At 36.3% G+C, this 25,193-nt stretch overlaps 1 protein-coding gene across 10 annotated transcripts in view; it reads left to right on the top strand.

Annotated features, from left to right (window-relative positions):
• FHIT (fragile histidine triad diadenosine triphosphatase) overlaps positions 1 to 25,193 on the top strand; it is a 1,503,390-nt gene that overhangs the window by 736,485 nt on the left and 741,712 nt on the right. The gene's annotated exons all lie outside the window — the stretch shown is intronic.

Below are 25,193 nucleotides of genomic sequence, written 5' to 3'. Positions count from 1 at the left end.
TGCTTTACTCCTAAATAATTCAGCATGCATTTTCCAATAATAAGGAAACATTCCTACACAACTAACCCCATTTACTGCACCCAAGAAAATTCACATTAGTTCAGTAATATCATATTTTCCATATTCAAATTTTCTCAATTTGCTTTCTCAGTTGGCTTTTTTTCCTCCATGACACAGATCCAGTCAAGGTTCATAAATTGCTTTTGGTTATTCATAAATTAATAAATTGCATTTGGTTATTAAATATTTTAAAGTATATATCAATTGTCTAACTCCCTTGGATATTCATGACATTAAATTATTTGAAGATTCCAAGCCATATGGCCCATGCAACAGCCTACTATCTTGATCCATCTCATTGTTTTCTCCTGATTCGGTTCATTTAAACCATTTTTGGCAAGGACACCAAATAGGTTATGTTGTCCCCTTGCCTCTGCATCAGTACATCCCGTCAGGCTATTGGCATCACTAATGACAATGCCAAGTTTCACCATTTGGTTAGTTGATGACTGCCAGATTACCCCACTGTAAAAGACACAGTTTTTTTCTTTTTAATTATTATATAGTGGGGTGATAATGCAGTTCACCATTCATCTGAAATTCAAAGACAAAGCTGAATTTATTGTAAAGGAGAACTATGCTGGTCGAGTTCAGTCTGAGTAGATCAAAGTGGAAAGTATGGAGTTAAGTAGATTTTCAGAAGTAAGTAAGCTGACATATGTAGAAACATGTTGATTCAGGTGAGGAGTGGGGCAGGTTGCTTAATTGGCACTTAGAGATGTATGAGTCTGTTGCTGACTGACTGTCTTTTAGCAATAAAGGGCTGTTACTGATTGGTTGACTAGAAAGTGCCAATTAAATAAACTTTAATCTGATTCAGGATGCTACTTATTACCATGGCTACATGTCAGTCAATCTTTTCCTAGGTTTGCTGTGACTTGAATTAATAGACATGTCTTGTTCCACAATAAGATTTCCCCTAATTGTTTGTTTTAGCATTTATTGGTGATTCTGGCTTGAGTCATTTATAATATGGGATATATAAGATGTTAGCTTTCTATTTTTGTCATTCTTTCAACATATATTTACAGACATTATTCTGTAAGGAAGAACTTTACCTCTCCTCAATTTTTTTAGCCCCTTTTTGTCTGTTGCTGTTTCTCTCTCATCTAGTAAACTGAGATCACTTTTAATTCAAGGTGTTAGAATCCATTTATTATATCATTTTGATTAAATTTGCCCAATTTGACAGCAGAAGTCCCTTTATTCAGATGTCTCTGTCCTTTTGAGATAACCCTATTTATCTATAAGCTGTCCTCATTTCCTGGCATAACATACTTTCCCTGCTTCAGATCTGGAATTAGCTATATGGTTCATTTAAATAGAAGGTAATTAGAAACCAAGATCTGGGCATTAAGTGTGCTCATGGCTACTCAGGCGACATTGTTTCTAGGCCCTTCTGTTAGAAAGGACTGGAAAATATGTATACATATATTTTAAATCATGGATTGATGCTGATACCTCCATTAAAATCCAGCACTATGGGGGTGCTTCCTCTCATCTCATTTTATATTTATTTTTCTCTTCTATTTATTCTAAGACCCTATAGTACCCTCAAAATAATTTCAGAATTTTAACATCAAAATTTCCAAATTTTTGATTAAAGATAAATGGTCTGAGTTGAAAGTGTCTTTAGAGATACCTTAGATTTTTCTCTAGTTATAGCTTGATTGTCTTCAAACACATAAAGCAATGTTTGTCTGTGTAGAAGGAGACATTCTGAAGGGTGTCAACCATATCTGTATAGCTCAATACTGATGGAATTGGCATAATGGTGGTAATTATAGGTAATATTTATTGAAGGATTAGTATATCTCCAGCACCATTCTCAGTACGATACATATTTTCTCTGTTAATCCTTGTGAAAACCCTTTAAGATAGTTAATATTATCGTTTTAATTTCACTGATGGATAACCTTATGCAAAGTCACACTGAAAGTAATGGGCAGACATGAGACTCACACCTAGGCATTCTGATGATAGGGTTTAGCTTCTTGACCACTCTGCTGTACATGTGTTTTACGTTTTTAATAATAAAATAGCTACTCATTATTACCTGCATTTCCCTCATCATCAGAACACTTTTCACCCCCTTACTGGAATTTCTTCTTGGTTTGTCATTAACATTAGATGTAAGACCTCCGAGGTTAGAGACTATGATTCTATTATGTACTATTGAATTTACAACATATACTACATTATATGGTGCATAAATGCACTTACTGGATTTTTAATAATGGCACTGTAGTCATTCCTATGTGCCATTGTGCTAAAACCTTAAATTTAAATTTAATATTTTGGATTCGTAATTGTACAAATTAGGTATTTCTATATTGGGTGTGGGGGGGGAGGTGGGGGAACAGGTTCAAAAAGGTAACATGATTGCCCACGGCCCTTCAGCTAGTAAATACCAGAGACTTGAACTCACATCTCCTTGTCTTGGAAGCCTGGTCTTTATTGTCTCCCATGAGATCTCATTTTCTAATGAAATTCTTCCCAGTCCATCTAGTCGATGCTGACCCTAGTGGAAGGATACATATTTGACTAGCTTCACAAAAAATGAGATAAAAGGCCAAATAGGTCCATTATACTCAGCAGATGCTCCATTCAAATTCAAGGCCTAGAAATGATATGTAGAAGAGAGAATATTTCTTAGGGGGTCCTAAAATTCCTAAAGGAAAACAAAAATGAATCATGGCCATTTAAACTCTTATAGAAACTTAACAACAATTGGCCTTTTTTGGGCTTGCAGAATATGTGAAATTGGATCTGAATTGCAGGTGAATTGCAAAGTGCAGCTGTTACCCATCAATCCTGGCTTAACTATGCTTGGTTTTCAGTGCTGTGCTAGTTTTCCCCACTCCCCAAGATGGCCAGCTCAGGCATTGGGTTTCCTTTTGCTACCATTGGTTTCCTGGGTTCTTCATACCTGACCTTCGTTTTATGAGTTCCACAGTATGTTGCTACTGAAGCTGACATTTTATTCATTTTCCAGAGACAAAAATAAAGATGGCAAAATAAGAGTACTAGTAACTTTGGGATGGGCGCTCTTTGTAGTCAACCTCACCAAGCTGTAGGCTGAAGCTGCTAGGGTTTGTATCACTCATTGGCATCTCTGTGAATGATAATGTTGGCAAAGGTTGAGACGGTAGCAAGGTTTCTTTACCAGGTACATGATGTATTCATTGAAACAAAAAAACTGTAAGACAATGACAAAATATTTTCTTCCTATTCCTTAGAAAGACTATATCCATAACGTTAAAGAGACTTATTGGGTAGTTTTCTCTGAAAATGAAACAGATCATTGTCAACAGAGGATGAAAGACTAGTCTGGATTGCAAGTGTAGCCACAGAAATGTCACGTGAAGGCAATATGAAAATGTAAATGTGCTTAGAGGACTAAAGTGGACATGCTTTCCAAGTCATCTGTCACTTGCGAATAGCAAAATAGCAGATATAGTTAACATTTCATTGTAATTTCTAAGTGGTAGGCTAAGGCAATAAACCAGTGTTACTGGGCTTTTTATAAATTCCATTTGAGATGTGATCATAGGAACAGTATAATGAATTTATTAAGATTATGAATGTGGATTCAGTCTAACAGAGATGTGAATCCTAATGCAGCCATTTATTATCTGTGTGATTTTGGAAAACTTAATTGTCTTATATGAGAATCAGCTTCTACTTATGTAAAAGTACACAAGATTAGAAAGCTATGGGAAGCAGGTCATTGACTGAAATTTGAAAGCTGAGCACAAACAGGCCTCAGAAATAATAGAAGTTAGGGCAGCTCTGGGTATCCTGGTTGCGGTAATGACAGTCTCCTCAGGATGCTGCCATTGAAGTGATGTAGCTCCAACCATACATGTCCTGGTATCATTTGGAATTGCCAAGAGTCACATTCCTGGAGCACGCCATCTGTTTGGCCTGTCCTGGATCTCTTGCTTGGTAGGTAAGGTGTTTTATTTGATAGCCCACCAGGACTGCTTGCAACGGGGGAGGTGCAGATACCCCAAAAGAATTTGGGTGGGAATATAGGAAGAGAAGCTTAGCTGGTAGACACCACAGATGTGTACTATGTGGGTCTAGAGAGGGAATCTTAAAGCAGTGATTTGTGTGTGTACATTTATACTATCACATTCATCTTTACTTCATCAGCCAGGTGTAGAATTAGTTTTTTTTTAAACCAAATATATAGGAATTTGGCATGATAACAGCTGTGTCTTATAATTGGCTTTTTGAGAAGCTAAGCTGTGATGCCATAAGTACCTACTCTAAAGATTGTTGAAACACATCTTTGAACTTTAAGATGTCAAAGAAAACACCCTCATAATATACAAATCTCACAGATTTGGATAAGAATTGATCCAAATAAATAGAGGGAATAGAATTCAAGCTAGCTCAGAGGGTAGTCTTTGGCATTTTGAAGTACTTTGTATTATCTATATTTTTGTTTTCATCTTTTCCAAAAAGATGACATAAATTATATGGAAAGAGAAAAAACTTGAACTCTCCAATGAAGTCTAAATTAATATTCACTCACTTGTCCAAAGAGTTTTCCTAAGATTCACAAGTTTGACAAACATCATTTATACTCACACCATTATTCAGTAATAACAGTTTCCGCCTGTAACTGTGGTGGCAGGGAGTTGAAATTATCTACCATTATGGGTTATTTTCAAGTAGTCAAACCTAATTGATAAATTAAGTCAAATTCATAATCCAGAGACATTATTTCTTAGATTCCTTGTTTATTGTAAGATCTATCGCTTCATGGATAGTAGTACTATAGAATATCCTTTTTCTAACATGCAATACTGTATTCACAGTGCTGATCTTGCTGGTTTTACTTCCTAAATTTCACAAATCTATCTATTTCTCTAATTTCTAATGCCAGTGCCCTAATCCAAGCCACCAGCATTCCTCACTCAGCTTATTTATTGTCTTCACTCTACATTCCCTGCAATACATTCTCCATGTAGCTAGCAGTCAGAGCTTTATCAAACACAAACTGATGAAGAACTCCCTACTTTATCCCCATTGAAAAACCTTTGTCATTCTGTTATAAAGACACATGCATGCATATGTTCATTGAAGCACTATTCACAATAGCAAAGATATAGAATCAACCTAAATGCTCATCAGTGGTAGACTGGATAAAGAAAATGTTGTACATACACACCATGGAATACTATGCAGCCATAAAACGAATGAAATCATGTCCTTTACAAGGACATGGATGGAGCTGGAGGCCATTATCTTTAGAAAACTAATGCAGGAACAGGAAAGCAAATACCACATGTTCTCACTTATAAGTGGGAGTTAAATGATGAGAACACAAGGACATATGGGCCGAGGAAACAATGTATACTGGGGCTTATCAGAGGGTGGAAGATGGAAGGAGGGAGAGGATCAGGAAAAATAACTAATGGGTACTAGACTTAATACCTGGGTGATGAAATAATCTGTACAACAAACCCCCATGACACAAGTTTACCTATGTAACTAACCTACCCTCGTACCCCGAGCTTAAAATACAAGTTTTGTTGTTGCTGTTGTTGTTGTTGTAAAAAAACAAAATGAAACAAAACAAAACAAAAAACCTTTGCTAGCTTCCTTTTGTACATAGGATAAAGACCCTAGCTTTTAAAACATGGCCTTTAAAGGCCTCTGGTCTTGCTTCAGTCTTTCTCTCTAATCTCACCACATGCCAGGCCTCCCTCTTTCCTTCATGCCCAGCCGTACTAGCCTCTTTCATTCCTCCACCAAATCGTATTTCCTTTAGCCATAGGCCTTTGCATGTTGTTTCTCTCTTGACTGGAGTGTTTTTGCATTGTCTTTTTACCTTGCTAACTCCTGTTCATTCTACCAGTGCCAACTCACGTATCCCTTCTTCTAGAAGGGCTCTTTTGAAACCTCAGTCTTGGCCACTTTCCTTTATTATATGTTCTAATGGAACCACATTTCTTTCCTTCATAGCATTTACTTGTTTGTAATTCACATGTGCTAGAATGATGGTGCAATTTCCATTTTCTTCCTCTAGACTATGAGAGCAGGGGCAGTATATGCTTTTTTTTCACTATAGTAACTTCAGCACTATGTTCTACACACACTAAATCACAATTTATTAAATGAAGTAATTAAGACTTAGGGATAGTATATCAGTCAGTTTTTATGGGGCAACAACCTGGAATCTTGGTAGCTTACAACAACATCATTCAGTCTTGTTCACAAATCTGCAGGTCGGCTGTGGCTCCGCTGGTCTTGGCTGGGCTCAGCTGGCTTTGGGTCTGCTCCATTGTCTTCACATTCCATTTACGCAGGCTGAAGAAGCAGCCCCTATCTGGAACATTTTGCTCCTGTGGTAGAGGGCAGGAGGTTAGAAGGCCAACCCAGACCACACACATACGTTTAAAGCTTCCTTTGGGAGGGCCATGTGTTATATCCACTTATGATCCATTGGCCAAAGCACATCACATGACCATCTTGAAATCAGTAAGGCAAAGTAGTATACTCCTCCCACGATGCAGGAGAAGAGGAGAATAAATATTTGTGAAGAAAATGTTGCCATCTACTATAGATAATAAACACACTTGTCCGAGATTTTCAGACAAAGGATTATCTGCCTTGTGTACTAACTCTAAAACTGTGGATTTGCCAAACACAATCTCTGTAATAAGATAATATATGATAAATAATTTCTCCAAAGGCACCAGTGTTCAAGAGTTGCAGTTTACAAAATTAGCTTTATACTTGTTGCTACATATCCTATGGAATACATCCATCCCTTCCCACCTACCCTCCACCCTCAAAGTACCATGTGAAAAATAGACATCAACCATGTGTGCTATGTAACCAGTGTTTGTGGACTACTTCATTAGTGCCTACTATATAAAAAGAACTGTAAAATAACATGGAAAGCTCAATTATATTGTCTGTGAGAAATCATGGGAAAAGACTATTAAATTTTCACATTTTACTCATGGCTTTGTTGATTAATTGAAAGAAAATAAGACTAATGATAAAGTTGGTCATATTTATGAAATTGCCACAAAATGAGGAGTCATCAAACCAGACTTTTACAAATGGCCTAATAGTTTCTTCTACAAAAAGCAGAGGTGGGTTGGCATGAGGAGGCCATATTTGGTAACTGTGGGGTTAATGTTACCAAATTCAAGCTTATTAACATTAGAAGAATGATGATAATATAGAAGTTGTCAGAATTTGGAAAGAGGTTTTGTCCATTGGATGAAAGAATGCCATTGCAATACCAATGGATGCCAATGGGATAGCAGAAATCTAAGAGTTTATCAACATCTTGGCCAAGATAATCAGCAGGGGATTTGGGCAGCTCTCTGAGATTTACCACATGAAAAATAGCAATCAAAAACAGAGCCCAAATAATATGTATTCCCAATTCACAGTCTGATTATCATAAAATATGCTGGAAGGAACCTTGGAGGATGATCTCCTCCGGATGGGAAGCAAAGGTGAAAAGTATAAATATGAGAGAGAATGTGCGTCTGTATTAGTTACAAACGGCTTAAAAATATTTCTGTAACTTTGTCATAAGATGTTTTAAAAGAAGTTTTAGGGAAAATTTTCTTTCTAATAACTAACATATCTTTTCTATGAGGCTTTTATATTTAGTAATAACAGCTACCACTTATTTAATTCTGACTTAATGGCCCTTTACACAGATGCTGAAAGAAGCCTAGGGGTATGGAAGTAATCTGTCCACACTCACCCACCTAGTAAGTAGTGAAGTCCCAATATAAATGAGACCATCCTAATTGCAAAAATCATTTCCTTAACTACTTAGCCATAGCAGAGGCCTGGAACCAGTCTTGTTTAGGTAGATGACCTGGTTTAGCCTTTTATCTATTAAAATAAAGGAAGGAAAAAAAGTAGTGGGTTTCAGATAGATTTCTGCCTGTTATTTTGTTTTTTTCTGTTTTTACAGCTCATGATCTAAATAGGAAAAAAAAATATCTTTGACAAATGTCCAAAATAGCTCTGACAAAACTTTTGGGGTGATAGTGGGCAGGGAAGCAGGTATTCCCCTTGTCCCCTGGGACCTGTTGGTTTTTCTTGATGTTGTCATGCTGACGTATAGCAGTTTGACTTCCACTTTGAACTTAAAGGTCAGAATTTGTGCTTTCAGACTATTGAACATAATGTAGTTGTTCCTATTCCTCAAACTTTGAAAAATAATTATAAATTAAATCACTACTAAATTTCATTTCCACATTGGGCTTACTACCGGGCAGAAAGGCTACCTGTGTAGCTAACAGTTATATGACCTTAAGGAACCATTTTATCCTTCTCACAATTAAAAAATCACATATTTCTAAAGCATATTTTCTTTTGAATTAATTATTTTCTTATTTTGTTAATCACTTTCTCCTTTGGAGCTGCGGTTGAATACAGCCTGTCCACTATCGCTGAAGCTCTCAAAGCTTCATGAGACTCCTTGGATCAATATATTGTATTTGGCAGTTCACATTTTACTACGTTATACAATTATATTTAACAAATTACTGTGATGTGAAACATTTGGGTTAGAATAATAAATAACTTTAAACTACTTACTAAGCAGCTTTGGTGAACCAAAAAAAAAATTTTTTTTTTTTTGAGACGGGGTCTCGTTCTGTCACCAGGCTGGAGTGCAGTGGAGATCTTGGCTCACTGCAACCTCCAACTCCCAGGTTCAAGTGACTCTCCTGCCTCAGCCTCCCGAGTAGCTGGGATTACAGGCACGTGCCACCATGCCCAGCTAATTTTTGTATTTTTAGTAGAGACAGGGTTTCACCATGTTGGCCAGGATGGTCTCGATCTCCTGACCTCATGGTCTGCCCGCCTCGGCCTCCCAAAGTGCTGGGATTACAGGCGTGAGGCACCCTGCCCGGCCAAAAAATCTTTTTAAGTGTGACTGACATTGGTAGCTATCAATATGGTTGGATGCTTATATTTTGAGAATATACTTCACAATTCTTTTTTTCTGGTCATTTGAGCTATGTGGTCATTTATCTGTGTAGTAAAATTAACGTCACTTTGTGATATAATCTGGTGATACGTAAAATAAGGCTTATTTGCTCTTTCTTAAAATCAATACTGCATGTATTTATTATAAATGAGCAAGAATTTAATACTGTTAATTTTTTTCATGCACAAAAGTATGAAGTAAAAAAGACTCATAATCCTACTGCCCAGAGATAATCCCTGTTGATCTTTTAAAATGTTTTGTTTTCTCCCATCTTCTCCAAAACAGTTTTAGATAAAACTAGAACACAACACTACTCCACATATAGTATGATATCCCATTCTTTTGATCCTAATACCGTAAGTTTTTTCTTACAGTTTAACCTGTTCATTAACTTCATTTTCAGTGGTTTCATAATATTTCATCAATTTGATTAACTATAATTATTTCACCTGGTTTTGAATATTTAGTTTGTTTCATAACTTTCACTATTAGAAGTCATGCCACAACCAATATAAAATTTATGTGCCCATACATTTATCAGTTATTTATATTACTGTATATTACATGCATACACACTCAGTAATTGTAGGAGTGAAGTATTCAAAGAAAACTGAGACATAGCATCTTTGCTATCATAGGCCTTCTTCGATAAGGTACATACACATAAATTATGTAAATGTTATGATGATAAATGTTTGAGAGCTCAATGAGTAGACATACAATAAAATTTCACATGTACCTAAAAGCAAAGTGGAAAAACATTTTGCTACTACTCATTGAATAGTAATAATTTTCCTAATATACGCTAATTTTATAAGTGAGAATGTATTATGCTAATTTGCATTATTTGATTACTAGCTAAGAATTATTGAGCATTACTATATTTTAAAGTTATTTTACCGATGAAGAAATTGAGGCTCAGATAGGTAAGCAGTTTGACCAAAGTCACACAACTAAGGAAGAGAACCTAGAACTGATCACATGTTTTTCTGATTCTGACACCTATGTTCTTAACCAATACAGCATAAATGTAGTTTCGTTGTTTTGTTGCTTCTCAGAAGCATTCCAATTTTCTTAATATTCAGTATTCAGCTACAGTACCATCAAGTATTACTAATGTGTCACAATCACCATCTAAATAGGAGTAACTAAGTTCTGGATGTGTTTTTTCTAACCTTTCACCAAGTGAATTTCTAAGGCTTGACCATCTTCCTTTCTGCCATTTTGATTTTTTTATAATAGCATTTTTGATATATACTTCACACACCGTGCAATTCACCAATTTAAAGTGATTTTAATGGCTTTTACTATAGTCATAGTGTTGTCATCAGCCCTCATGACTACAGACTGTTTTGTCACTGCCATTGGGTTTAGGATCTAGCTGTCTGTTCTATTGAGTGCTTAACACAATGTCTGGTACATGGTAGGCAATAAATAAAAAAGTTATCAAATGATTAAACAAGATCTTTTTATGATGCCTGACATTATTGTGCTAAGCACTGGGGGAGTTGCTGACACTCTGTCCTCTAGAACTTTGCAGGATCCTTGGAGGGTTAAGACCTAAACCCGCAAGAAAAGTAACTTCCGAGTGAAGTGTTTGATTAGATGTCAAATGAGGAGACCAGCCAATGATTTTTATTACTGATGCCACAGGAAGATAAAGAGAATGCTGTGCCGTGCAAGGTCATTCAGGACAGCTCCTTGGAGACGGGGGCTTCTTACTGGTTCAGTTCATGGTGGCCCAGGTCTTCCTCTGTGACCACTGAGATGCAATGACTTTTGGCCAGCTTTCAAAGCCTTAGTAATCTTTCCCAGGCTGCTGGGATTAATAACTTAGAAGGCCATAGTTCTTGCTTTACTCTTCCTGTGTTCTAAGATCTTAGATCTTAACTGAGAGAAGAACAAGGTCCTGGGACACCCCTAGAGTGTGATAACTACTATCACTTTTTGTACTTCCTGCCTCCTCTACTGGATCCAAAGAAGGCAATTTTTCACATCACTGACAACCTAGACCCCCTTGATTGCTTCTTTCTCTGAAATCTTGTTGCATGTCTACTTATCGGTCTCTCAGTCATGGGTCATTGTATCATTTGTTTACATCATTTATGTGTATGCTGCTTATCAAAGAACTGCCTGGATGGCAAAGATGCCACATTTTAGGTTTTGTTTGAGTACTTCACTCCTACAAGTACTGAGTGCGTAATATGCATGTGTATGCATGTAATATACAGTAATATGAATAACTCCAAGTAAAACACACAGTATCACTTCGTTACATTTCCAATAGAGGAAAGTAGTGGTTCCAAAAGTTGATAGCTACTTGGTATTTCTTAATGTGGATATATGATCTCTTAATCTAAAATAACAGATTTCTAAAGGACCGAGAATCACCTAGGGTGTTTGTTAAAATGGAGATTCCGGACTCTGCCCTGATTTCTCACTCTAAGGATTCTGAATTCAAAAGTTGAGCGTAGGAGCCAGGAAATGGAACTCAAAACAAAAAGCCAGCCACTCCCAAATAATTGTGACTTCCATCTGTGAGTCAACTGTGAGAGGCATTAGCTTAGACAGTCAAGATTTAGAGAAATAATATGCATCGGTTAGTCATAATTGGAAGAGCTGGTGTAAATGTGGGTTAGTTTGGATCTTTTAAAAGAAAAAATATCTATAGAACTGAGTATTACAGGGGATAGTATTGCAATTCTGGGAGTCTGTGACTCAAATTACTGTTTAAATTTTGTGTTTATGTATCTTTGTAACTCAAATAATATAAATAGTGGCTGCCTACAACGAGTTATCAAAAAACATTAAACGTATATTGAAGTCTGGCTCCTTGGATCATATTACTTTAAGTCATCCCTGAAAAATGTTGGTGAGAAATGGTTTCTCAGCCTATTTTACAGAATGGCTTGTTCTCAGATGAGTGAATCAGTTTTTTGCCCACTAATTTCACAGATTAGCCTGTTAGTCCCTCTGGCTGAAAGAGCCAAGTTCACTTCAATTCAGTTCAACAGATCTTGACTGTTACTTGCTATTAGGTTGGGATGGAAAAGCAATTGAGGTTTTTGCCATTACTTTTATTGTGAAAACTGCAGTTACTTTTGCACCAACCGAATATGTGCCAAGCCCTGTGTTAGCCACCGGATATAATGTTTTCTTCCAAAAAGAAGCCAATCAAGGCTTGTATAGTACTTACCAGGGGCCAGGCACTGTGTTAGTTCTTTATGATTTCAGCCAGCTGACCTAATGAATAGAGCACCAATACAATTTTTTTTTTTGAGATGGAGGCTCACTCTGTCACCCAGGCTGGAGTGCAGTGGCATGATCTCGGCTCACTGCAACCTCTGCCTCACGGGTTCAAGCAATTCTCCTGCCTCAGCCTCCCTAGTAGCTAGGATTACAGGGGTGCACCACCACACCCTACTAATTTTTTTTGTATTTTTAGTAGAGATGGGGTTTTACCATGTTGACCAGGCTGGTCTCAAACTCCTGACCTCAAATGATCCACCCACCTTGGCCTCCTAAAGTGCTGGGATTACAGGCGTGAGCCACCGTGCCCAGCCACAGCACCAATACAACTCTTGCTAGGTGATGCTTACAGTTTTAAAGGAGCTTTCTTTTGGGCCATAGAATTTTAATCTAAAAGTGTTTGAATAAAAACACACAATGGACCAGAACCCCTTTAAAAGCAATGACTGTACTTTATTTTATTTATTTGAGAACATATACTGTGTAGTAGACCAGGAGCTAGCAAACTTTTTCTGTAAATCTTTTCTGGGCCATGTGGTCTCTGTTGTAACTACACCACTAGGCCATTCTAGTGTGAAAGCAACATCATCAATTGGTAAACGGGCAAACAGGGCTGTGTTCCAATAAAACTTTATTTACAAAAATAGGTATGAGGCAGGTTTGGCTCTAGGGCCGTCATTTGCTGACCTCAAATTAGACACAGAGTTGTCTATTGTAAATGAATGAATATGTAAATTTATCATTTAATTAGTTTCTGCTATGTGCCAGACCCCAGGTATACAATAATGAATAGTCAGATAAGGATCCTACTTTTATTCTTGTGTGCAGAGGTTTACAATAAAAGATGAAACCCATAAATGTAAACCCATAAGTCACAAACAACATGATTTTCTATTCTGAATAAAATAAAAAGAAGAGTATGGTTGAGAGTGAGGGACTGCTTGAGACAGAGTGGTAGGGAAGTCTTCACTTTGCCGGTGACACGTGCTGTAAGAACTAACGAGGAGGGACCAGCCCATTGTGGGACAATGGGCAGACAAGTCCAGGTAGAAGGAAACAAGAACAAAGGCTCAGGGGCAGAAACAAGTTTGCATGCTCAATAATGTTTAAAAAAACACAGAGAGGCCAGGCGCGGTGGCTCATGCCTGTAATCCCAGCACTTCGGGAGGCCGAGGCGGGCGGATCACGAGATCAGGAGATCAAGGCCACGGTGAAACCCCGTCTCTACTAAAGATACAAAACATTAGCCGGGTGCGGTGGCGGGCACTTATAGTCCCAGCTACTCGGGAGGCTGAGGCAGGAGAGTGGCGTGAACCCGGGAGGAGGAGCTTGAAGTGAGCCGAGATCGCGCCACTGCCCTCCAGCCTGGGCGACAGAGCGAGACTCCGTTTGAAAAACACAAAGACCTGTGGGGGTGAAGCATGGTGAGGAAGTGGGAAGATGCTAGGAGTCTGGAACCAGATTAATAAGGCCTTCTAAGGACTTCATTTTTGTGCAGCAATAAAGCTTTGGTGAGATTTAAGAAAAAGCAGAAGGGTGGAAGGAAGGAAAACAGGATTTTTAATATAAACATTATTTTGCTGCAAATCATTTAAGTATGCCCACATCATACCTTGCTATATTCACCATCCCCCAGCCCCAAGGGTCCAGGTCTTGTACAGGCTCTGTAGAAACAGTGAATGGGGAGTTTCTATCCCCTTCAACTCCTTGGTCACTCATGGAATCTCCAAGCAAAGCAAACACTATGAAGCATTTATTTATAGGAACTATAGTTCATATCTATCACGCTATTGCTTTATTCTTACCTTTAAGCCAATGTCAAGATAACACATGAAGTATTCCAGATCTTTGTAAAAAGTTCCTGGAATATTTTGTTATTCACAAAACATTTTACAGCAACAACCAATTAACAATACCCTTAGAAAATCTTGGGGCTTTTTCTTTGAGTTTAACCACTTTTATTTTTTTTTAAGTTGAGCTTAAATTTGGTGTAAAAGTGTATACAGATTAAATATCTTTGAAGTAGGTTTTTATTTCACAGGTCCTAGAATCAGGTAAAATGGTAGTTGCTGCTTTCATCTGAAGGAGTAATTAAGGTGTGTGATATTGTTTAACTGTTTGTTCAACTTTGCCTAGTGCACTGGAGTACAAATATTTGACCTTCTTGACAAAGACAGATGGATTGAAGCTACACACCATGATATCATTAGGTTGTCGAATAACATCATTATTCATGATTATAAGGAATTATTCAGGTGAAATAGCAAACCTAATAGAAAGCTATTATTTGTGTTGGGAGTATAATTTCACTGTCCTTGTCGTTCCCAACCCTTAGTTGAAGATACAATATGTGTGTTTATTTTCTTATAAAGAATCATTAATAGCATAATTTGAACTAGTAAAATTATAATTAATAATTTAGTAAATCAGGGGGTATAACATACTTCCAGAAAGAAGTTAGTATGCTATAAATGTAACAAATGAACATTTTCATCATTTATTGAATTGTTTCATTTATATAAATTCATTTTTAGTAGTACAAAATTTTTGCACTGATTAAAACATACATAAAACTTTACTTTCAAAGATTGGAGGAAATGCCTTAAATTTAAAATAGTATTTAAACTGGTAGCATTTTTGCTGTCCATCTTGGTGTTGGTGAAACTATGGCTTGGAGCCAAGTCTAGCCCCCTGCCTGTTTCTGTAACTAAAGGTTTATTGGAACACAGCCACATTTGTTCCTTTATGTATCCTCTATGGCTGTTTTTGTGTTACAGTGACACAGATGAGTAGCTGTGACAGAGACCATATGGCCTGCAAAGCCCAAAATATTTACTATCTTGCCCTTTACAGAAAAAGTTTGCCAACCTCTGCACTAAGGAACTAAAGGAAAAAATAAAATTATGCACTGGTTGATCTCAAAGTAGTTTGTAGGAACTACTGAAACCCATGAGGTTGGGAGAAATCAGCATCCTAAGCCATGTACTTAAGGAAGCATGATGGGGTGTGTGATGCAAGCCCACTGTTCTAGATCATCAGCTTCTTCAGAGAATTGCCTGGAATTATTATGATCTGCTATACAACCAGGAAAGGACGGAATTAGCTTTCTCTGGGCTGGTTTTAGAATGTTCTTGCCTGAAACTGTAATAATGAAATGATCCTGTGATCCTGGATAAATCCTGGGTTCTTCCACAGTCTTCCTTTTATAGCTCTGTGTAGAACAAACACTGAAAAAAAGTGCAAATATGTTTGATCATGAGTGTGAGAATATTGTTTTTCCAAAGATATATTTATAGAAATATGCTAATAAAAGAATTATGTAATTTTCATCAAATTTAGAAATTAACTGTGTTTGTTTGCAGAATGATTTTTATATTTTTGAACTGATTAAAGAGATATTTCAAATATAAGAATGTACAAAGAATAATGTGGCAGTCTTCTTAAAAAATTTAACATATTTTCATACATGCTTCAGATCTTTTCTTAGAATGAAAAGTTATAGATACACTTCATCTTCCCCACCTGTTATCTTATTCTCCTTCCTTTGTTTTTAGGGCTGCCTTTCTCAACCTTGTAACCATTGCCATTTTGGACCAGATAACTACTTTCTTGTGGGGGCTGTCCTGTGCACTGTAAGTGTTTAGCCAGCAACTCTACCTGTACCCACTAGATACAATACCATGCCCCCTCCTAGTTGTGAATAACAAAGAATATCTCCACATATTGCCACATATGGGAGGCAAAGTTACCCCCTTTTGAGAACTGCTTTAGAGGCGTTTACTGACCTGAAGTTGGTAGGTTTTCTACCTGCTTAGGTTTGCATGTTTTTTTTTGTTTTTTGTTTTTGTTTTTAATGTGCATCTGTATCCCTAAAAAGCAAATCATGTTGTTTGATGTATTTAATATTTTCTTGACTGTGTCCTGCTGTACATAATCAGTTTCTTTTACTCGGCATTGTTTTTGAGATACAGCTACATGGATAAATGAAGACCTCAGTCTTTCGTTTTTACCTCCTGTATTGTATTCTAGTCCCTGAGTGGAAGACAAATTAATTTCCTATTCCTTTTTAAAGGTTGTTTCTAATTTTTCTCAGTTAAGACGATGTAAAACCAATATCTTTGTATGTGTTTCCTAGTGTACTGGTGAGTCTCTCTGTAGAGTATTTACCTAGCAGTGGAATCACCATGTTGTAAGGTACACATTTCTCCAACATTGGAGAGCAGTTCTATAATCCTAATTAAGTGTTTGTGTCAGTTGATACTCCATAGCATTGGGTGAAAACATCTGTTTCCCATGATGTTTGCATTGGCACACTTTTTAAGTGTTTGCTACTCTGGTGGGTAAAAGATGGTACCACATTATTGGATTAATTCTCATTTCTCCAATTATCCAGTGGAGTAAAATGTTTGCTCCTGGATGCAAACAGGTGTCCCTTTTTGTCAATTGCTTGTGTGTATTCTTTGCCAATTTTTTCCATTGGGTCATTGTTTTCTTTTGCAATAATTAGTATTTTTATATATTCTAGATTTAAATCCTTTGTGATCATATCCATCACAGGACTTTTTTTTATTTCTGGCTTGGAATCTTAGTGGGTTTCCATATGTGTGATGGGGTCGGGACAGGGGATAGTGCCTTTTGATACTAAAATGTTTAATATAATGAAATTTAATAATTTCCTTTTGGTCTATGCATTTTGGCTGTACCTTAAGAATATATTCCCAGTGCTAATATCATATCATAACACATATTTTTCTAATGTATTAATGTTTTCGTTTCCATATGTGCCTTGATATCATCTGGATATTTTTATATGTGATATAAATTATGAATCTACTTTTCTTCCTATGGAAAAACAGTGTTCCATTCTATTCTTTCCCCATGGTCTTGACATAAATGTGTGAATCTGTTTCTTGCCTGTCCACTGAGTTCAGTTGGTCTCTTTGAGCTTTAATGATACAGTCCTTTGATTACTATGATTAAAGAGTATCTTTATGTCTAGAAAGACAAGCATTCCTTTCTTTTAATCACATTTTGGCTGTTCTTTACCTTGACTCTTTCAAATGATTTTTTTCCATCTTGTCAAATTCTGTGGGAAAAGGCAGTGAAATTTTTTAAAGGGATGGCATTGAATACATGGATTCATTTATGGAAATTTGACATACTGATGCTGTTGGATATCCCCAGTTATGAACACAATGTAGGTTTCCCCCTGTTAGGTCTTTTTTTAATGCATATATAGAATCAAGTTCCAATGTTGATAATGGCTTGGATTTTTAATTTAAATGGATATTTGTCACTGCCTTTTTAATTTGGAAAAATCTGGGAGTAAAAACTCATATTTGTTTACCTCATAAACAATAAACACAAAGCCCCATAAACTTTTTGGAATAGTTTTGGGAAAAGAAAAATAGAAAACCGTTGGGAAATGAAGTACTTGACCATTTCTTCTTTAAGAGTATTCCCTTAAAGAAGAATTAGAGAATGTATTCGTTAGAATGTACTTGAAGCATTTGCTAATGAAAGAAACCATACACTAAAAATAGCTAACAGGCATATGAAAAGGTGCTCAACATCCTTCATCATCAAAGAAATGCAAATCAGAACTACAACGAGATATCATCTCACTCCAGTTAAAATGGCTTATATCCAAAAGACAGACAGTAACAAATGCTGGCGGGGATGTAGAGAAAAGGGAACCCTTGTACCCTGTTGGTGGGAATGTAAATTAGTACAGTCACTATGGAGAACAGTTTGGAGGTTACTCAGAAAACTAAAAGTAGAGCTAACACACAGTCCAGACATCCCACTGTTGGATATATATCCAAAGGAAATCAGTATATCACAGAGCGATCTGCACTCCCGGGTTTGTTGCAGCACTGTTCACAATAGTCAAGATTTGGAAGCAACCTAAATGTCCATCGGCAGGGGAATGGATTTAAAAAATGTGGTACTTAATCACAATGGAGTACTATTTAGCCACAAAAAAGAATGAGATCATGTCATTTGCAACAACATGAATGGAACTGGAGGTCATTCTGCGAAGTGAAATAAGTCAGGCCTAGAAAGACAAATATTGTATTTTCTCACTTATTTGTGGGATCTAAAAATCAAAACAATTCAACTAATAGAGATAGTAAGTAGAAGGAGAATTACCAGAAGCTGGGAAGGATAGTTGACAGGTGGTGGGCAGGGAGGTGGGTATGGTTAATGAGTACAAAAAAATAGAAAACATGAATAAGACCTAGTATTTGATAGCGCAACAGAGTGACTATAGTCAATAATGATTTAATTGTACATTTTGAAATAACTAAGAGTATAATTTGATTGTTTGTAACACAAAGGATAAATCCTTGAGGGGATGGATACCCCATTTTACATGATGTGATTACTACACATTGCATGTCTGTATCAAAACATGTCATGTACCCCATAAATATACACAACTATGTACCTACAAAAATAAAAATTAAAACTATACACTAAAAGTCGCATATTATGTGACACAATTTATGTGAAATATCCATAATTGGCAAAGTCATAGAGGTAGCAGATTAGTGGTACCAGGGGTTAGGAGTGGGTAGTGGGGAATGTGGAATGGCTGTAATGGCCACAGAGTTTTCTTATGGGATGATGAAAACATTCTGGAAACAGATACGGTGAAAGTTGCATGACATTGTGAATGTACAAAATGCCACTGAATTTTACACTTTAAAATGATTGATGAATTTTGTTATGTGAATGTTATTACAACTTTATGTATTTGAGTATATGTCATTTATTAATGGACAAAGATGCATTCTGTAATTTGTCTACCTCCCTCTTGATCTGAAAAAACTACAAACCATGTCTCAATTCTAATGCAAAGTCTTAACCAAAATGATTTTTTCTGAGCTATTCATATTTAGCTTCTGGTGACTCACAGGAACCTGAATTTTATGTTCCATTCAACGCTCCATTATGCTCTTAAATGAGAACCTAATAATTTTCCCTTGGAATATTTTTGAAATCCAATTCTAAGTATTTAGAATTTTAGACACAGTCGTATCTCTCTTTTGAATATTCCAAATATTGAACTTTGTTCAACATTGTTTCAATTTGCAATATTTATGAGTTGTCAAAACAAAAGTAGAGATTTTTCTCTTTATGTGCATGTCTAAAAATGTCATTTTGGAAATGGCAATAAAATAGAGCATTAAACTGAAATTAATATCATGATGTTGAAGGTGTGACCTAATTAAAATGCAAATGTAAGCACAGTTCTTTAAAATTGACATTGCAGCTTATATATTCCCCCATAGTGGGACTATTGCTTGTTGATAATTTGATTTGACAGGTTCTCTTCACACATTCATTTCTTTAACCTCACAGTGTAAGCATATATTGGCTTGCCTGATAAGATGAGAAAATTTAGGCAGATTCAGGAAGGTTAAAATGAAATTTAATGAGTTACGATCTTCCTTGGATATAGGCTGATTCTACTTATTAGAGGAATTTGGAAAATGCCTACCATCTACAGATTTAAGCATTGTTGAAAGTCTGTATTTTAAACTTAAAATTCACGTCGTAGGCACTTTTTGTCCTTGTGTCTATTGTCCTTAAGTCAATTTCATGTTGTGCCCTTTACCCAAAAATACCCTTATTTGTTTTACTCCTCTAAATTCCAGTTGACCTTTATAAAGTCTTCCCTTGCCCTCTTCTCGACAAGCAACAACCATTTTCTCTGAATTCTTGATTTGTATTTCTCCTTGGCACTTATCCATCAATTCTACGCTGTTTTATAATTAGTGGGTATACATGTACTGTGTCCTGTTTTATTAGGTTCTTTAAGAATGGGAGTTACTCGCCCAGAGCAAACAAAGATTAACTGGCACATAGTAGGAAGCCCAAAAGGAACCAGTGAAGCAACAGAAGATTGAGTGAATGAATAAAGACACATGAATGCACTAAATCTTTTGTGCACATGGCTTTGACTAATTTTCACCTGTAACGTCCTATAAGGCTATAGACAGTCAAACTAAAAAATTGCTGTCGTTGGGAGAGAGGCGGGTGGATCACCTGAGGTCAGGAGTTCAAGACCAGCCTGACCACCATGGAGAAACCCCGTCTCTACTAAAAATACAAAAATTAGCCAGGCATGATGGTGGGCGCCTGTAATCGCAATTACTTGGGAGACTGAGGCAGGAGAATTGCTTGAACCTGGGAGGTGGCGGTTGCATTGAGCCAAGATCACACCATTGCACTCCAGCCTGGGCAACAGAGTGAGACTCCATCTCAAAAAAAAAAAAAAAAAGCCATCTTTCATTCTTTAATAGTGATTATTGCACATTTACTAGTTTATGAAGCCAATTCTTGCACCTTAAGAAGTATTTATGACCTAGATTTCTTAACCTTTTGCCTATATATCCAAATCTTTCAATTAACTCTGAAGGATGAGTTTAATTTTAAATACCAAATTCTAATGCTCAAATGTGAGAAACAATTATTTGACTTTGTGACCACAGAAAGACATCAATATTTTAAATGCTGAATGTTTATATTTTCAGATATCTACGGTTGTCTGGCAGTTATGTTGCCTGTTCCTTCCACATAAGCATCATATGGTAAAATTTAGTTTTAGTAAAGAATCTGTGGGAAAAGTAGACTTGAACACAATAGGTTTTTTAAAGATTATGTGAACAAGTGAGTGGAAATAGGTTACTTAAGAAATACAACACATTAATTTTCAAGAATATTTATGTCTGAGATGTCAACATTCCACCAGGATACTTTTTGGAGGATAATAGCTCTGAGTGAGATTGTTTCACGTAAACGAGGTTAGAAAGTTCTTTATTTGAAATGAAATGGAAGATTTTATGCTAGCCAAACATGTAATGCTACTTTAAGCAACCTTTTCATATTCTAAATACAAATATTAAAGCAAATATTGTTATAATGGAACATTTCGTTGTGTTTCTGTTGTAAAAAAAATTTAAGGAAATCAATAACAAAGACAAAATTGGTAGCCTACCCCAAATATTTCAGTTATTTGTGTAAAGGTTTTCTTATCTTCGCTAGCTGATGGTTATAAAATGAAATGCGTTTAAATCCATGGCTAAAAGTGATTAAAATATCATACAGAACGAAAGCACTCCAGCTGTAGATGTTCATTAAATTGACCATTAATAACTTGTGATATAAAGGAATATTACTGCATTCATGAATTTTGTATGCAGATTTTATTAAGCTGGCATGTTATATGAATTGATTGTCTGACATCTTCTGGCTGTGGCTGAAGATAATAGTGTTTTATATGCATTTTTCATAATCCAAGAATTCTGATGGACTGTTTCTAGGTAGTTATTATGTTTTTGTTCTGGTTGGCCTTTTTTTTTTCACCCAGTTTACAATTAGAAAATATAGTTATAGCTCTTCGTATGAAACATTATAAGGTTGGTTGTGTCAGCATTTCTATTATAACCCTGTTTTTCATAGGGCTGCTAGTATGAGTGTAGGGGAGTGTGTGTGTGGAGAGAGAGAAACTACATCAGTTTGGTTGACTCTATTTTGTCTTGCTAATGAATTATTGCCATTTCTTTCTTGAAATGTAAATAGACTTGTTTGCTATTGCTTAATAAAAATCATATTTCAGTAGCTTATTGTTTACCTTTCAGATCTGAGCTTATTTAATAGGTCTTTTAACCTGTTTCTAATGCACAACTCAGCACCATTTGGTTTTGTGGGTTTGGTACTGCAAGGAGGGCTTGAGTGCAACGTATACTTTTTGGGTTACCAGAAAATATAGTTTATTTGCTTCTCAGCATATCATACTTTTATTTTGCAATTACCTTTTGTCTTCAGAGGTAGGGGAAAGGTAGCACAAAGGTCAAAGCATGGACCAGACTGCCTTAGTTAGGGGCCCAAATTGGCTACCTGTGCAAGTTACTTAACATCTTTATACCTGTATCCTCACCTGCAAAGTAGCATGATGCTACTATCTACCCTGTAGGGTTGTTTTGGGAATTTGTTAAATCATGTGAAGGGCTTAGAGCAAAATAAGCACTCAGTAAATACCAACTGTTTTTAGTACCTGAATTAGTAAGAGACAGAAGACGTGAAACTGAAATCTAATCTTTTTTTTTTTTTTTTGGTACAAATCAAGTAAGACAAGATAATGAAATTACTGCCTGAATCTCTGAGGCTGCTTTGGATATAGTTTATCCCCTGAATTTCCTCCATGTTGAAGTCTGTGGAGACAGAGCAAGAGGTTTAAAAGAGACACCTGGGCTTGAGTAGTTACAGTTTTGAATTGGGGAAAATAAATTTAAGCCTTCTCACTTTTGTAAAATGGAGATAATTATGGTAAATAAATAATAGGTTGTTACATATTTTTTAAAAAGCGAAATGGAATGTCTAGCACACATACGAGTTCAGTAGCTATAGTGTCTTTGTGGTACCTATAACAGATGTGCACAGAACCTATAACACATTTTGTTAACTAAGGTGAGAGTTTATTTTTAAGCAGTAATGATGTCTCATGTAACATCTTTTTAACTACCTTCTACTAGATGTTATGAAAATATTAGATGATCACCCTTGCCTTGGCTTTATAAACACAAACAGTGTAAGATTAGATTAAACCATGTTTGTGGCTTACAAAAACATTATGGATATTTATCATCTTTGCCTGTGATTACCGAATTGCTAGTAGAATATTGTTTCTTGGTGTTGATTTGTTTAATTCAGAGTTACAGCACTTTGCCATGTCCCTGTATTTTGAAATTCATTGCTCATTTTGGTCAAAAGTAGCCTTGTTAAATGTTAAAGCTGTAAGGATGATTTCCTGCCTCTCATGTCATACATGAAGAGCACTGAGGTACAGTTTATAATAGAGCTTGGAGTAATAAAAACTCCAAGCAGATGACTTGGTTTGGAGCCTCCTGTTCAGTGCCTGGGAAACTTGAAGGATTTCTTCATACTTTTTGGCCATTTGTGAGTATGGCAGTCTTTTGGCTATGAAAACATGCACAGGCCCTCCTACCAAAACTGAAAAAGTCGTTAGGTGAGCCTAATGAAACCTAGGCAGAGATCCCCAAAAATTACCATATTGACTGCTGTTTCTTTTGCAATAATAGTTCAAAAACTTGTTATGCTAATTTAGATGTGCAGAGAATCTTTATCTAAAGCAGGCAGATGTTCTTATTGGTATTGTAGTGAGCAGTAGCATGGTGTAAGCAGGTGTGAGTGATTAGTGGACTTGAGCACAGGTGGCTTTAATGTATGTAGGGTCAATGCTATAGGCTCCTTGGGCCAAACAGTTGTAAGCTAGATTCTAGAGCACTCCAGCTTGGTCTTAGTCATGATGTCTTTAATTCAGTGGGCTTTTAAAAATTCAAACTTTGTTAAAAGGAGTTTAAGTTATGCTCCATTAAGTTGGACATTATTGGAAGCCAGGATTTTGTTGCTTTCTCAGAAATAGTAAACACACACATTTTAAAATGAGATCTTATGTACATTTCTGTGCCCTCTAAAGGAGATTTGCCACCTCTGTGAGTTGCAACTTGAGCTGGATTTTTAAAAATTTCCAATTAGGATTGATGCCTCTGAGTAAAACGAATAGGTACTATTATGTTAGAACTCTGTTTCTATTATAGAGAGAAATAATAATAGTATTTGCTTAAAGGGGGATAATATTTTTCTAATGAATGCTATTTATTAAATATTGTGACAAAATGTCTACTTTTTAGCACTGCTCATGGTCTCTCTTGGAAATCCCAACTCATTGGACATCATCTGGTTCAATCCTTGACCCATGATGGAAATCTCTGTAGCAGAAAGTGTGGAATATATGAATTAAAACTGAAAAGGGATTCCAAAAGGTGGAATAGATTTTGTTCATTTGCAGTCATTGAAATTATTCAGCAAAATATTATAGTTTCATGTTTTACATAAAAACTTAACACCAAGTTTTTATCTTGATTTTCCTTCTGGCTGTTAGATAACTGGTCTTTCTCTCAATCTATTGAACTTGATAGAGAAAGTTAGATCATTCTATAGCATATTATTTAGCTGGAGAGCTGCCTGAATATAGGGCTTGGACTTAAATATTTATGTATACTAGGCAACATAGGACTGCTGAGGTTCTGTTTAGTCACACTGGTAATTAAAATATTGAAATATTTCTATTGTACATAGCTATTGCTCTGAGAATATCCCCTACCCTGCTGTCATAAGCCCTCCCTCATGGCCCCCAGACCTTTCTAAGCAACCACAGAACCAATGTCTAGATCCTCAAGACCCTGCTCCAGTGACACTGTCAGCTTCTAGGTAACCTACCTTTTACTTAGCATTACTTCTGAATAGTCCTACAGTGACTGTTGGTTGAGTAAATACAGGGTTACTTGGAATCAGATACAAGAGAAAAGTATCTTTAAGTCCTGTTAAGAGGTTTTCTAAACTTCAGAATCGAAGGTAAACACCAAATCACAGCATACATGAGCCAGGCCTACAATAATGCTATGGTGCCTGGAACACACTAGGAACATAACAGGGGCTCAGTAAATATGTCGATGGACCACGCATCTCAAATATAATCTTTTAGCTCAATCACAGGAGTCGAGGGATTGTTTAGCAGGTCCCTGCTGCTGTGGTTTCCTCATCATTTAACAAAGGTTTATATTTAAATCGTAAGACCATTGCACTTCCCTTTATGCTTTAAGTAGCTGCACGGGCCTTGTCAGGATTTTCTTTTTTAGCCTTGCCTTCCTTCATAGAACATCTGCATTTGGATCACAGAATGTTGGCTTCACAGATGGTCTTGTAAATAGCTGAATAAAGAACCTTTAATACTTGGCATTTATAACAGGTACTTAGAAGATTCATCGAAATTCTATTTGCTTTGGCTGGAGAAATACATTCTCTT

The sequence above is a fragment of the Pan paniscus genome, chromosome 2 (assembly GCF_029289425.2).
Source record: "Pan paniscus chromosome 2, NHGRI_mPanPan1-v2.0_pri, whole genome shotgun sequence".
In the NCBI taxonomy this organism is placed as follows: Eukaryota; Metazoa; Chordata; class Mammalia; order Primates; family Hominidae; genus Pan; species Pan paniscus.
Note: the sequence above shows the minus strand (reverse complement) of the source record. Positions and strands in the feature narration are given on the sequence as shown.